Consider the following 13,877-nt stretch of genomic DNA (forward strand, 5'->3'; position numbering starts at 1 on the left):
TTTCTCCCATAACATTGAATCTGTGGCTGTGGTGCCTCTTATTCTATTTTAGAGTTGGATGGAAATGTGGGTTAGGGAGAAGGAAGGGACAAAGTGGAGGTTAAAATCCTGGCCTCTAGGATCGGCCAGGACTGGGACTAAATCATGCCACCTGCCACTTAGCAGCCATGGGACTTGAGATAATTCTGCATCTCAGCTCCCTCTTCACTGAATGGGATACTAGCAGCCACTATTTCATGGAGGTGAGGACTCTACAGGCCAGTCTATATCCATCCCTTGGCATGGTGCCCACCACTGAGGATCTGCTCCAGAAATTCTAGCTATCACTATTTTTGGTTTTCAAAATAGAAACAACCACACAAAGTTGCTTTTATTACTAATAACTGTACTAGGTGCTTTACTTACCCTAGACGGTTTTCTCTTTCTTGTTGGTGGCCAACACTCAGAGGAGAGAAAGCCACATCACACACTAGCAGTCATTCCCAAACTTGACTGTACGTGGACGTGGGGGGCGGGGGATGGTGTTTGGTTAACATCCCTATTCTCAGACTCCTCACCCAGACGTTCTGATCACTAGTTGGAGGACGCGGTCTGCAGGTCTGCATTTCCTAACAAGCCTCCCAGGAGATGCTGATGCAGGTGGTCCACAGTTTGACCTTGACCTTGGCATGCCAGGACATCATCTTTGTGATGCTCACACACCCTTCTGCCTAGGAGGACCGGTGCCAATCCGTTGGCTGGAATGAGTCAGGGTGGGGGGCTGCACCGGGGCAGGGGTGCACCTGACGGTGCCCATAACCTCTGAAGATGTCTGGCTCACCGGTGACACTTCACCTCCAGCTGATCTCTGCATGGCACTAGACCTGTCATCTTGTATGCTGCCTGCTGGCATCACTTCCAAGGATCTTGCCGAAATGAAGGAGTCTGATGGCCTAGCTTTTGCAACGCTCACCCCGTCTTACCTCCAGCCCCCACACTGGTTCAAGATTTTCTACCACATATGCCCCCGTCTGAGGCTGGTGACTACATTCACCTCTCCACCCCATGATTCAGAAAAGGGTAGCTAATTATTTAGTCTTCAAGAAGGAAACTCTGAGGGCGATTTAATAATGGGCTGCAAACATCTGAAGAGCTATTAGCAGGGCACTGGTGACCACCTGTTCCCTCTCTGCACCACATACAGGAGAAACAGAGATGGGATTTAACTGCACAAACAGAACAGAGAGCCAGGGGACACACGAGTGTGATGGCACAGATGTGGTTTTAAGGGGCAGCATATAAAATCCACCTTCGTAGGACATATGACAAGGAAAGAGCTTTGAGTCTGATGTGTCATCTTCCCCCAGAGGCCAGCAGCAGGGTCTGATGCTCTGGACAGCTTCAAAGGAAAGATTCTGTCCTTCCTCAGCCCTGCGCCCTGGTGCCAGGCGCACTGTAGACCAGTGGTTCTCAAAGCATGGTCCCTGGTCCAGCAACATCAGCAGCTCTGGGACCTTGCTAGAAATGCAGACTCTCAGTCCCCACCCTGCACCTAGTGAATCAGAAACTCTGCAGGTTGGGGGAGGGGAACCAGCAAGCTGTGTTTCAACAAACACTCCATCCAGGTAATTCTGATGCTGGCTGAAGGGTGAGAACCACTAAGTTTCCAACTTCACTGTGCATTCCACTCACCTGGCGATCTTATGTTCTTGTTTTGTTTTTTAATGTTTTAGTTTTTATTTTTGAGAGAGCGCAAGTTGGGGAGGGGCAGAGAGAGGGGGTCAGAGAATCCAAAGCGGGCTCTGCACTGGCATCAGAGATCCCCACATGGGGTTCAAGCTCAGGAACTCAAGAACCCAAGATCATGACCTGAGCCAAAGTTGGATGCTCAACCGACTGAGCCACCTAGGTGCCCCATCACCTGGGGATCTTGTTAAATGCAGTCTCTGACTCATCAGGTCTGGGGCAGTAGATCCTAAGATTCCACATTTCTAACAGCCTTTAAGAGTGGGCCACAGACCACACTTGGAGGATCGAGGATCCAGAACAAATGCCAGCTCATGTCATTCCTCCACCTGAAACCCTCCAGCAACTCTCATCTAAGGTAAAAGTTAAAAAGGTCCCACATAACCTGGCCCCTCATTAGCTCCCCCGCTGTCCTCACCTCTGCTTCCCTACCCCTTGCACATTCCACTCCAGACACAATGACCTCCTCACTGTTTCTTGAACACCCCAGACAAGTTCCTGCCCCAGGGCCTTTGCACTTGTTTCTTCCTCCTGTTAACACTCCTCCCTCTGAGCTCCCCCTTGGCTTGCTCACTCGTTCACCTCTATGCAGGCAGCCTACGAGATGGCCCATAATGATTCTGCCCCTGGTATTGACATCCTTGCATAAAATCCTCCCATTCAATATGGGCAGAACTTATCACAGGTGATGAGATGTCACTTCTGTGATTAGGTTACATAAGGCAGTAATTTCTGTCTTGGTAGCTGGCTCTTTCTGCATGACGCAAGCTTCCATGTTGGAGAGACCCACATGGCCAGGAGATAAGGATACCCAGCTAGAAACTGAGACACCCCCTCCCCCGCCCCACTCCAGTCCAATAGTCCTAGAGGAGCTAAAATTCTGACAACAGGGGTACATGGGTGGCTCCATTGGTTAACTGCCCGACTCTTGATTTCGGCTCAGGTCATGATCTCACAGTTTGTGAGTTCAAGCCCTACACAGGGCTCTTCACTGACAGCACAGAGCCTACTTGGGATTCTCTCTCCCCCTCTCCCTCTGCCCCTCCCCTGCTCACACGTACTCACTCTCTCTCAAAACAAATAAACATAAAAAATAAAATAAAATGGATACTTCCCTGGTTGAACCTTCAGGTGAGACCCCAGCCCAGCTCACCTCTTGACTACAGACTTGTGGGAGACCCTGAAGCAGAGGACCCAGCTCAGTCATGCCCAGACTCCTGGCCCATCGAAACTGTGAGATAATAAATATGGGTTATTTTAAGCAGCTAAGTCTGTGGTAATTTATTAGATAGCTTCAGACAATACAACGTCCTTTAGGTTTTGCTCAAATGTCACCTTTTCAGTCTGCTCTTCCTCAACTTTCCTCTTCAAAATAGCAACCTCTTGCCTCTCCCAGGAACTCTGTTCACCTTCCCTGCTTAATTTTCTCTATAACACATATCACCATGCGACATACCTTACATCTTTCCTATTTTTTATGGTCTGTCTCCCCAACTAGAAGTGAGCTGTATGAGCTGAGGGGGACTTTTTGTGGGGTTTTTTTTTTTTTTTGGCTGTTTCTCCCACACTTGTATCCTTAATACCTAGAACAGTACCTAGCATGTAGAAGGCACTCAGTAGTATTGCTGAATGAATGAATGGATTTTGCCAACAATATCTGCCTTCCACGGAGAGGAGACAACTTTACATTTTCTCAGCCTAGCCACCCACTGACCAATGAGATTTTTCCAGACATCCATATGTATCAAGCCAGGGAGGAACTAATGGCCCCACCTGGGTCTTGCCCCATCTCGTTAAGAGAGACACGGGGACATGTCCTGTATAGAAACTGAGACCTGCTGACACCCCCTGGGAGCAATTTTGCCTTCTCAGGGGAGCATGTGAGGTTTAACTCTTTATCCATGTTTCAGAGCAAGGCTCTCGGAGGCCTAGTACTCTTCCAAGAAAGAGCTTGTTCGAGGTGAAGAGGCATTCAGCATCATCTAAAGAGCCATTGCCCTGAATGGCAGCTTGTATGTGAACATTCACAGCAGCATTATCCATAATTGCCTCAAAGTGGAAACCATCCAAGTGCCCATCGATGGGTGAATGGATAAACAAAATGTGGTATAGCCACACAATGGAATACTTTACAGCAATAAAAAGAAAGGAACATGCCACAACGTGGGTAACCTCAAAAACATTTTACTCAGTGAAAGGAGCCAGACAAGAAAGACCACGTGTGGTATGACTCCATTCAGATGAGATGTCCAGAGAGGGCAAATCTGTAGAGACAGAAAGGAGATTTGTGGTTGCCTGGGGCTGGGGGCCTGGGGCTGGGAGTGGGGAATGGATGCAGAGAGTTTTGGGGGGTGACGGAAATGTTCGAAAACTGTTTTTGCGGTGATGGAGGCATGACTCTGTGAATTGCTGGAAATCATTGAATTGTACACTCAAAATGGGTGAGTTTTATGGTATGTAAATTACATGTCAACAAAGCTATTTTTAAAAAGAAATTAAAATGAAAGCTCTTGCTTTCAAAAAACCTTTTGGCTTTTTCTTATTGTTCTATGTCTACAGGCTCTTCTCTCAAATTCGCTTTAAGAATTACACTTCCTCACTTTTTAGATACATGTTTCTATGAAAGATCAATGCATAGCCCCCACTGGTGTTCCCATTAATACAAATCAAGGTTATAAACAGGCCTTATTTCTGCCCTGAGTAAGACAGTAAAAGGGGTCATAACATTCTGACACTTAAAAAAACAGTTTTTTTAATGCTTATTTATTTTTGAGAGAGAGAGAGAGAGACAGACGGAGCATGAGTGGGGGAGGGGCAAAAAGAGAGGGAGACACAGAATCTGAAACAGGCTCCAGGCTCCGAGCTGTCAGCACAGAGCCTGACGCAGGGCTCCAACCATGAACTGTGAGATCGTGACCTGAGCCAATGTTAGACACTCAACCAACTGAGCCACCCGGGAGCCCCACATTCTGACATTTTTGAAGTGTTTGCAGACCTTTGGTTGTCTGACTTCACCACTGAGTGAACTGTACCAGCTCTAGGGATCTGTGCGCATCAGAGCTCCCACATTTACGCAGGGAGTAGGAACAGTAGGAGTAACATCTTACATTGTCATTACAGGGGTTGTTAGAAGCACGAAGTACTCTTGATTAGTCTGTTTCTGGGTGACTGTAAGGTCCATCACAATGCAACTTCAGCTTTGGTAGCCCCTAAACTGCCACTGTGAGTCAGTCGCAGACGTGAAGGGGGACGGGGCACTCTGACCCGCCCAGCCTGGCTCACGTCCCCGTGTCTAAGGGGGGAGACGACACACTGTGATTGGCAGCACCACAGGCAACACGTGGAAAACAGAAGGGCAGAGCCCACAAAGAAAATAGGGAGGGTAAAAAGACAAACACCGCATGACCATTATATTACTCTCGTGTGCAGAAAAATCGTAACAGGCCAGGATGTCCCATGGCCAAGGACAGCCAAAGTGGACTTCATAGTAGGTAGGTGATGGTCTAACAGGTGCTCATAGGGATATGCCCTCCTGGTTATATTCAGATCCACCCTGAATATATCCAGGGGCAGCAAGATTTTCTTTTTTTTTTTTCTTTTTTCTTTTTTTTTTTTTTTTGAGAGAGAGACAGGGCCACAAGTGAGTGAGGGGCAGAGAGAGATAGAGAGAATCCCACAAGGGGCACAGAATGAGAGGGAGAGAGAGAAGCAGGACTCACCTGAAGTGGGGCTTGAGCTCATCCGATGTGGGACTCGAACTCACAAACTGTGAGATCGTGCCCCGAGCCGAAGTCAGATGCTTAATGACTGAGTCACCCAGGCGCCCCGATTTTTCCTTCTTAAAGACAGCGCCATACACATCCGTGTCCTCTCTCTTCATTCAAGAGGAATTACAAGTGTTGAATGATTCTGGGAAAGCACGGGATCCCAAGGTGATGGTCGCTGGCTGGCCCACGGGGGTGGGCACTCAGGGTCTGCCAAGCCCCCTCCGCTCCTCACTCTTCTGCTTATACAGGACTGGATGTGCATCATTTTCAGGGCTCTGTGAAAAATGAAAATGTGGGGCCCCTTGTTCAAAATTATTAAAACTCTCGAGACGACAAGGACAACAGGGTATCAAGCCAAGCTTAGGATCTTCTTGAGCACAGGAGCCATACCACTGTCACTAAAGCCAGCCCTGTCCTCGTGATACAAATCTCTTTTTCCTTGTCCTGCTTGAAGGACTCTCGTAACTCCTCTCCTTCTCTGAATCACTCCTGCATCCTCTCCCCCTTTGCCCACACTCCCACTCTTACCCAGTATTGAAAACTAACACATACAAAAACACCTTCCCCGGCAAACTCAAATCCAAATATCTCTGGGGCTGGAGAGTTCTGTGAGGAGAAATAGATTCTTACTGTAAGATTTTTATTCTGGGGAGACTGGGTGGCTCAGTCAGTTAAGCATCCGACTTCAGCTCAGGTCATGATCTCATGGTTCATGAGTTCAAGCCCCACATCGGGCTCTGGGCTGAGAGCTCAGAGCCTGGAGACTGCTTTGGATTCTGTGTCTCCCTCTCTCTCTGCCCCTCCCCTGCTCACGCTCTGTCTTTCTCTCTGTCACAAATAAAACATTAAAAAATAATAAAAATAAGAGTTTTATTCTTAAAAATATATATACATTATTCAAGCATGTCCCACGGTATTTGTTCTCATCCTTGCCCAGAAACAGCCTCAGTATCTTTCATGGGTCTTGGGTCAAAAAAGTCAAGTAGCTTGCTGAGCGGAATCCCAATCACTAGGGCTTTTGCTGCTCAATGGTATTCAATTACTATTCTGTTTTTTGAGCCTTTACTATGTGGCCAAGCACTGCCCTAAACACTTGAATACCTGTCTTCCTTACCATCCTCTCAACTCTGTGAGCCAGACACAGAGGCAGCCCCCACTTTTCAAGAAAAAAAACTGAGGCCAAGAGATAGTCAGCAAACCGTCCCAGGCCAGATAGCTAATAATTGGCAGAGCAGGGATCTGAATGATGTCTGACAGCGAGCAAAATTCCCGCTCTTTCTGTTACACCAAACGACGCCTGATCATTCCATTTCTGACCCCAGAGTTCTGGAGACTAAATATAGGACAGATGAAGGTATTAGTATCTTGTGATATCAATGCCTTTTATAGTGCTCTAATTCCATGAAAATTGATCAACTTTGAAGGTTTTCATGGAAAAAAAGTCAAAGGCCAACCACAGAGCTTTGAGTGAAGACCAATGTCAAACCCCACTAGACTATCCATTGTTTTAGATATTTGTGGGTTCAGAGATAAGATCTGGGAAGCCTGAGCTGCTATCTTCCTGAATAAAGCAAATGGGGGATCAGTAGAAATAAGCGTAAATCATTCTGCAGAGAAAGGGTGGGTGGGAGATTGCTTCAGAGCAGTGGAGAAGAGGCTAAGCTAAAAAAGTGGAAATTTACTCAGTTCTTCCAAAAACACTGCATAGATCATTTATTCTATCAAGTATATTGAGTGAAAATTTCTATAAGCCAAGCATTGTCTGGGTGAGGGTATGGGAAGTTCGAGGCATGCCAATGCTCAGCTCAAAAGTCTTCCACGGCTCCCACTGCCTGCAGGATAACTACCCACCCTTGCCTGGCATGGCAGGCCTTCCCTAAGCTGCCTTCATCCTGTCTTGTAGAGGGAAGGCCCACCGTGCATGGAAAACTGGAGAAGGGGAAGGGCTCCTACAGGGAAAGCTCAATTTAAAAAGTGAGGTCAGACATTAGGAAGGGAAGTATCTCCCAAGGGTCACACCCAGGTTAACAATGGGTTAGTTGTGTCTGGGCTGACTTCACTCCTTGGGGAACCACATGTGCCTCCCTGACCACCAGAGCCATAGAACTCCCTGAGGAGAGGATCAGGTGCCCCCCCACCCCCCACAGTCTCAGAACGAATGGCATCTGACACCCAGAATTGTGCCTCTTGTTTGGGGATAAGTTCAGCTGACAAGCCTAGGCTTTTCCCTGGATCTGTCATGACCCAGAGAGTATTCCTGCCCATCAGGCTCCCTCCCTCTCCAAAGTAAACGCTGAGTTAATAACAGTGTAATTACCGGGTGGGGCTCCCTTCCAGACAGTTTCTCAGAGAGAGGTGCATTTACCCATCCATTGCCCAGCCTCATCAAATCTTTTTTTTTTTTTAATGTTTATTTATTCTTGAGAGAGAGAGAGAGAGAGAGAGAGAGAGAGAGAGAGAGCATGAGCGGGGGAAGGGTGGAGAGAGAGAAAAGGAAACACAGAACCCAAAGCAGGCTCCAGGCTCTGAGCTGTCAACACAGAGCCTGATGTGGGGCTGGAACTGTGAGATTGTGACCTGAGCGGAAGTTGACGCTTAACCACCTGAGCCACCTAGGTATCCCCCGGCCTCATCAACTCCTGACGGATCTCATCCGTAACACATCTGAGCCTCCTACCCAGCTCCTCACCCAAGTTCTTATAAGGCTCAAATCCTTTCTTGTGTCAGACAAATCTTCCTTTGTTAAAAACTTTTTGATGCCACTTATGTCAACTGTGAAACACCCGCTAGCAAACTTGACTCTATGGTCCAGCTGTGCAAAACGCCCACGTGTCTTTGTTTCCTTCCATTCTTCTTTCTGGACCTGACACTCCCTTTCTGGTTCAGGACACTTACCTGTTAATGATAACCCAGTCTCTTCTGATTGAAAACAGCCTTCTTCCAGGAGACGGAGTGAATAGAACACTTTCCACCAGCTCCAGGGGTGTCCCCAGCTCTGAGCCTTTTCCATGACAGATGCAGAGAACATGTCAGAATCCCAACAGCATTGTAGGGAGATCATTGAGTCTGTGGGACCTCCGTTTAGGGGGGGTCTCATCCCTCTTGTCTTTGCACAGGGATGGGGGCTAGGGTGAGGGCTGACCCTGTATTTGTACTACCCTTAAATTTTGTGTCCCAGGTGCCTCCTTTGCCTGACCCTAGTCCTGGCCCTGCTCTGCATGTGGCCTTCTGTTCTTGCTGCTTTTCGCTGAGAAGTGGCAGGTCTATGCTGGTCTGGACTGTACTGGCTCCTGGATCTCACGCTGGAACCCATTCCCAGTGGCTGTGGGTCCTGCCTGTGTCCCTGTGATTGCTTGTGTTTCTTCCCAGCCCCAGACTTCTAATGGTCCCCGGGATGGGGGTAGGGGTGGGTGGATTGTTGTAAATGCCAGGGGACTTTTCTGCAGCAGTCTGGACTCTGGGAGGCTGCCCCTGAGGCCACCCTCACCCCAGATCTTCCCTCAGTCTTGGTTAATCTACCACTGCCATGCCATACTGATGCACTGGGTGCCAACGTGGGTTTCTCCACGAGACATGCAATCCCTCCAGGCTGTGTTATGGTAAACTGAATACCAACTCTCTGAGTCCCCAGAACCTTGGTGGAGGCTCCTACAGCTCACTGGCGTTAGCTACTTCCTCCAGGAAGTAAGAATGAGGACTCTTAAACCTAATCTCTTACCTCACTTCCTCTCTCTCCCCTCCCCCTCCCAGCCCAGATGGTGGTTCTACTTCCCCATTACATATGGTAGGAATCCCCTTCCAGCATTACCTCATGACTGTTTTCTTCCTGCTCAGTAGTTACCAAAGAGTGGTCCCCAGACCAGCACATCAGCGTCACCCAGGAACTTGTAAAAACTGCAAAATCTTAGGGCCTAACTCAAACCTTCTGAATTGGAAAGCGTGGGGGTGAGGCCCAGCAATTCCTATTTTGATGAGCTCTGCAGGGGGTTCTGATGCACGTTCAAATTTGAGAGCCTCTGCTTTAGGGTCTGAATCGATAGTTTTGCCACCCTAGCTGCATCACCTGGGAGCTTTTAAAATTTCTTGATTGCTAAGCTCCATCACAGACCAATTAACTTTGAGGCCCATGAAGAGATACACAAAGGGACACCTGGGCGGTTCAGTTGGTTAAGCGTCCAACTCCTGGTTTTGGCTCAGGTCATGATCTCACAGTTCATGGGTTCAAGCCCCACATTGGACTCCATACTGCCAGTGCAGAGCCTGCCTGGGATTCTCTCTCTCTCTGCCAGTGCAAAGCCTGCCTGGGATTCTCTCTCTCTCTCTCTCTCTCTCTCTCTCCTCCTCCTCCTCCACTCACACCCAAGAATGCATGCTTTCTCTCTCTCAAAACAAATAAACTTAAGAAAAAAAGGAGATACAGTCAAAATCTACCCAGCCTCCTCTAGATCAGCAACCTCCCCAGATGACCCACAGACACGTAAGCATGATTGCCGTTTTAGGCAATGAGGTTTCGGGGTAGTTTATTATGCAGCAGTAGCTAACTGATACACAGCACAGTAAGAACATCTGATGAGGCAGTGACTGATAACCTTACTTTCCTCATTCCCAGCCCTCAGTTCTGTTCTATGCCTGCTCTCCCCACTTTCCAGACACCACAAGCATACCCTGGCATAGGTATACTCCCTATGTCTCTGCCCGAGCCTCAGCAAGCAGACCCACCAGGAGCAGATGGAGCCTCTAAACAAGTTCCGGCCAACAGAAATACAAGGTGAGCCACATTTTCAGCTGGCTGGGCACCTGGGTGGCTCAGTTGGTTAAGCGTCCGACTTTGGCTCATGATCTCACGGTTCATGGGTTCAAGCCCCGCATCGGGCTCTGTGCTGACAGCTCAGAGCCTGGAGCCTGATTCAGATTCTGTGTCTCCCTCGCTCTCTGCCCCTCCCCTGTTCATGCTCTGTCTCTCTCTGTCTCAAAAAAATAAATAAAACATTTAAAAAAATTTATAAAATTTTCAGCTGGCCACATTTTTCAAAAGGTAAGAAGAAACAGTGAAATTAATTTTAACACTATACTGTGTCTTCTTAGATGTGTTATTATATATTTCCTTTATAGATTTTGCATATTTTCTTTAACCCAGTATCTCCAAAATACTGTCATTTCAACATGTGGTACTAGGCACATTGCAGGTGTTGACGAGCTGCATGTGGCTAGTGGTGACCATGTTGGATGGAGAAACTCCATGCAGATCACTGCACCTGTCCCTTCCAGAGCAGGGATGACAGCAGGAGTGAGGAAGAAACAGAAGGATCTGGAAAAGCTGAGCCTCTGCCAACCCCATGTCATACCGAGTCTTGACTCAAGAACAATTACGCCCAGCATGCTGCAAGTTGTAAGACATTTGCTCACGCTGTCCCCCTGCCCTATATGTCTTCCCATTCTGCCTGACTTGGCTCAAATGTCACCACCTCCATGGAGTCTTCCTGGAATGCCCACAGCACTAACTTCAGAATTCTAAAATAGCTCTTCATAGCCTATCCCGACAACAGCTACCATTTGTTGGGCATTTACCTTGGGGTGAGTGCTTAACCTGAATTATACCATATGATGCTGACACAACACCGTGAGGTAGGAATTATTATCCTCATTATAAAGACGAAAAAACTGAAGTTCAGAGAGGTGGAGAAGCTTCTCTAAGCTCGCTCAGCTAGTAAGTGGATGAGCCAGGATTTGAACCTAGAGAGGTCAGGCTCCAGAGCCTATGCTTTCAAAGCCTGTTCCCTTGCTAATCAAAATGTGGTCCTTAAAGCAGCAGCACCTGGAGCTTGTGAGAAACACGGACTCTCAGGCTGTATCCCAAATCTGCACAGAATCTGCATTTTAAGAAGCCTGGGTGGTTCATGGGCATATTAAACTCCGGCCGGCACTGGCCGAGACTAGCCTTTATCTTAGTTACATGTTATGCGTCTGTTTCACCCGCAGGCCACCAGCCCCCTGAGGGCGAGGACTGTACCTTTCCACTCCTGTTTCCTGAACACCTGCTATAGAAAACTGCCTGAAACAGCTATTGAATCAAGTTCTTCTGATCCTACCCATTGGAGTGTTCTTGTTTGTTTGTTCGCTTTTAATTTTTAAAAATTTGCTTTAAATCCTGCGTGGGGAAAAGAGCAAGAATACACTGCGCATGGCCAGTTTAAAAACATCTGTCCGCGTCCTCCACGATAGCCTGTTCCATTTTCAAAGAGCGAGGATGGCAATGTCCTGGAGCTCCTGGTGCCTAAGATAAATGGCACCGTGTAACAGAGCTAACGCCCCAAACCCACCGGGCCAGGACTCAGTGTGCCATTCTGATGGTTGCTGTTCAAGAAAGTATTCTCTCCAAATGGAACCCATTCTGTTTTAGAAAGTGTAAATCTTGGGGTGCCTGGGTGGCTCAGTCGGTTAAGCATCTGACCTTGGCTCAGGTCATGATCTCACGGTTCGTGAGTTCAAGCCTCGCATTGGGCTCTGTGCTGACAGCTCGGAGCCTGGAGGCTGCTTCGGACTCTGTCTCTCTCTCTGCCTCTCCCCGCTCACAGTCTGTCTCTCTCTCTCTCTCAAAAATAAATACACCTTAAAAAAAATTAAAACAAAAAGAAAGTGTAAATCTTTGGGGTCTCATCAGCAGGAGTAGCCCCAGAATTTTTATATGAGGAATGGTTTGGGTCTCTGGAAGGAATGAGGACTTGAAGACGAAGATGTTTAATACCACATGAAATTAAGAAAAAGTTAGTAGCCCATATTAAAGAGTGGGCTGATGAAAACGGGATGGGAAAGGCTGAAGCTCCACAATGCTGTTCCCACTGGTGTTCAGGTCTCAGGAGAGGAAAGCACAAGCCATTGGGAGGATGGGATTTTGGGGTTCAGTGTCGATCTCAACCAACATAGTAGAATTTTAGAACACCAGAGCTGGCTGTGACATGGCACAAAATGGGTGTTTCAGAAGTAGTTGTTAAAAGTTTAGTAAGAATTATCTTGGGTTGGGATTTTGCTCATCTTTTTGATGCCATTGAAGCGGGAGATCCAGAGACACCTGAAACTTAGCACTGTCAATCTCCTTATACCTCCTTCCCTCCCACTCCATCCAACTCTCAAATTTCCTTAGGGAGCCATATACAGGGAATAGAAACTAGACCGGAATCAAGACATTTCTTTTTTTTTTTTTCTTTTCCATCCCTCCCTCCCTCGTTCCTTCCTTCCTCCCCCCCTCCCTCTCTCTCTCTTTTCTTTCTTTTAGAGAGTGGGTGGGAACAGGGGGAGGGGCAGAGGGAGCCAGAGAGAGAGAATCTTAAGGACGCTCATTGCAGACCCTGACATGACCCTAGGATCACGACCTGCGCTGAAATCTGGAATCAAGAGTTGGACACTTAACCGACTGAGCCACCCAGGCACTCCAAGACATTTCTGTATTAATAGTTGAACTTGGACTTAATAATCACCAGTGTGGAACTCCCTAAAAAAAGTTAGATCAGAGGGGCGCCTAGGTGGCTCAGTCGGTTGGGTGTCCGACTTCAGCTCAGGTCACGATCTCGCGGTCCGTGAGTTCGAGCCCCGCATCGGGTTCTGGGCTGATGGCTCAGAGCCTAGAGCCTGCTTCCAATTCTGTGTCTCCCTCTCTCTTTGCCCTCCCCCGTTCATGCTCTGTCTCTCTCTGTCTCAAAAATAAATAAACGTTAAAAAAAAAAAAAAGGTTAGATCAGAAAACTTAGTTTGAGTGCTAGACTACAACAGGCTTCCTAACTCCTAACCTCCAGTCCATGGATATAAATCTTGAGGCCTTACCAAACTTAATATGGAGCCCACCCAATGGCCACCAATTTCCCAATGGGAAAGTACAAGAGTTCAGGCAGGCACTCCTAGATCAGGGTCCTGCTGAGCCCCCTGAAGTGGGAGAGGAGGCAAAGCAAAAGAACAGCCATTGCTACGCAGTGACCCCTCCCACGAGTGACGCATGGCCCAGAAAATGTCCGGGACTCTGAAGGAGCCAACTAGCACCTTTCCCTTGGAGAGGAGCTAGAAGGGTGCTGGGCAATGGGTGGGTAGGCATGAGGTCTGAAGAATCCTCTTTGCCTATGTAAATGAATAAATAAATAACCTCTTGGGCCCCATCAACCGCACCCCATCCACTTTACATGACAAAACTCGATCCCTAAGGGGGAAGTGGCTAGCCTACAGTCATGCAACTAGACCACTGGTGCAGCTGGAGGGGAAAATGGGTTTGTGATTTCTAATTCAGAGTTTAGGTGGATGTTCTTTCCAGCTGGACACAGCCTTCAAGAACTACGAACTCTATGAAAGAATGAAAGGGACTCAAGTGTAACCGAGTATTGTACAAATGAAAGCAACACT

At 47.8% G+C, this 13,877-nt stretch overlaps 1 long non-coding RNA gene across 1 annotated transcript; it reads right to left on the bottom strand.

Moving 5' to 3' along the window:
- Positions 1-724: 724 nt before the first annotated feature.
- On the bottom strand, positions 725-9,761 carry LOC128313675 (uncharacterized). The gene is made up of 3 exons (XR_008294688.1): positions 8,388-9,761; positions 5,445-5,767; positions 725-2,956 (listed from the first exon to the last, which is right to left on the bottom strand). It is a non-coding gene; the product is annotated as an uncharacterized LOC128313675 (long non-coding RNA).
- Positions 9,762-13,877: the final 4,116 nt, after the last annotated feature.

This window comes from Acinonyx jubatus, chromosome E3 (genome assembly GCF_027475565.1).
Source record: "Acinonyx jubatus isolate Ajub_Pintada_27869175 chromosome E3, VMU_Ajub_asm_v1.0, whole genome shotgun sequence".
Lineage (NCBI taxonomy): Eukaryota > Metazoa > Chordata > Mammalia > Carnivora > Felidae > Acinonyx > Acinonyx jubatus.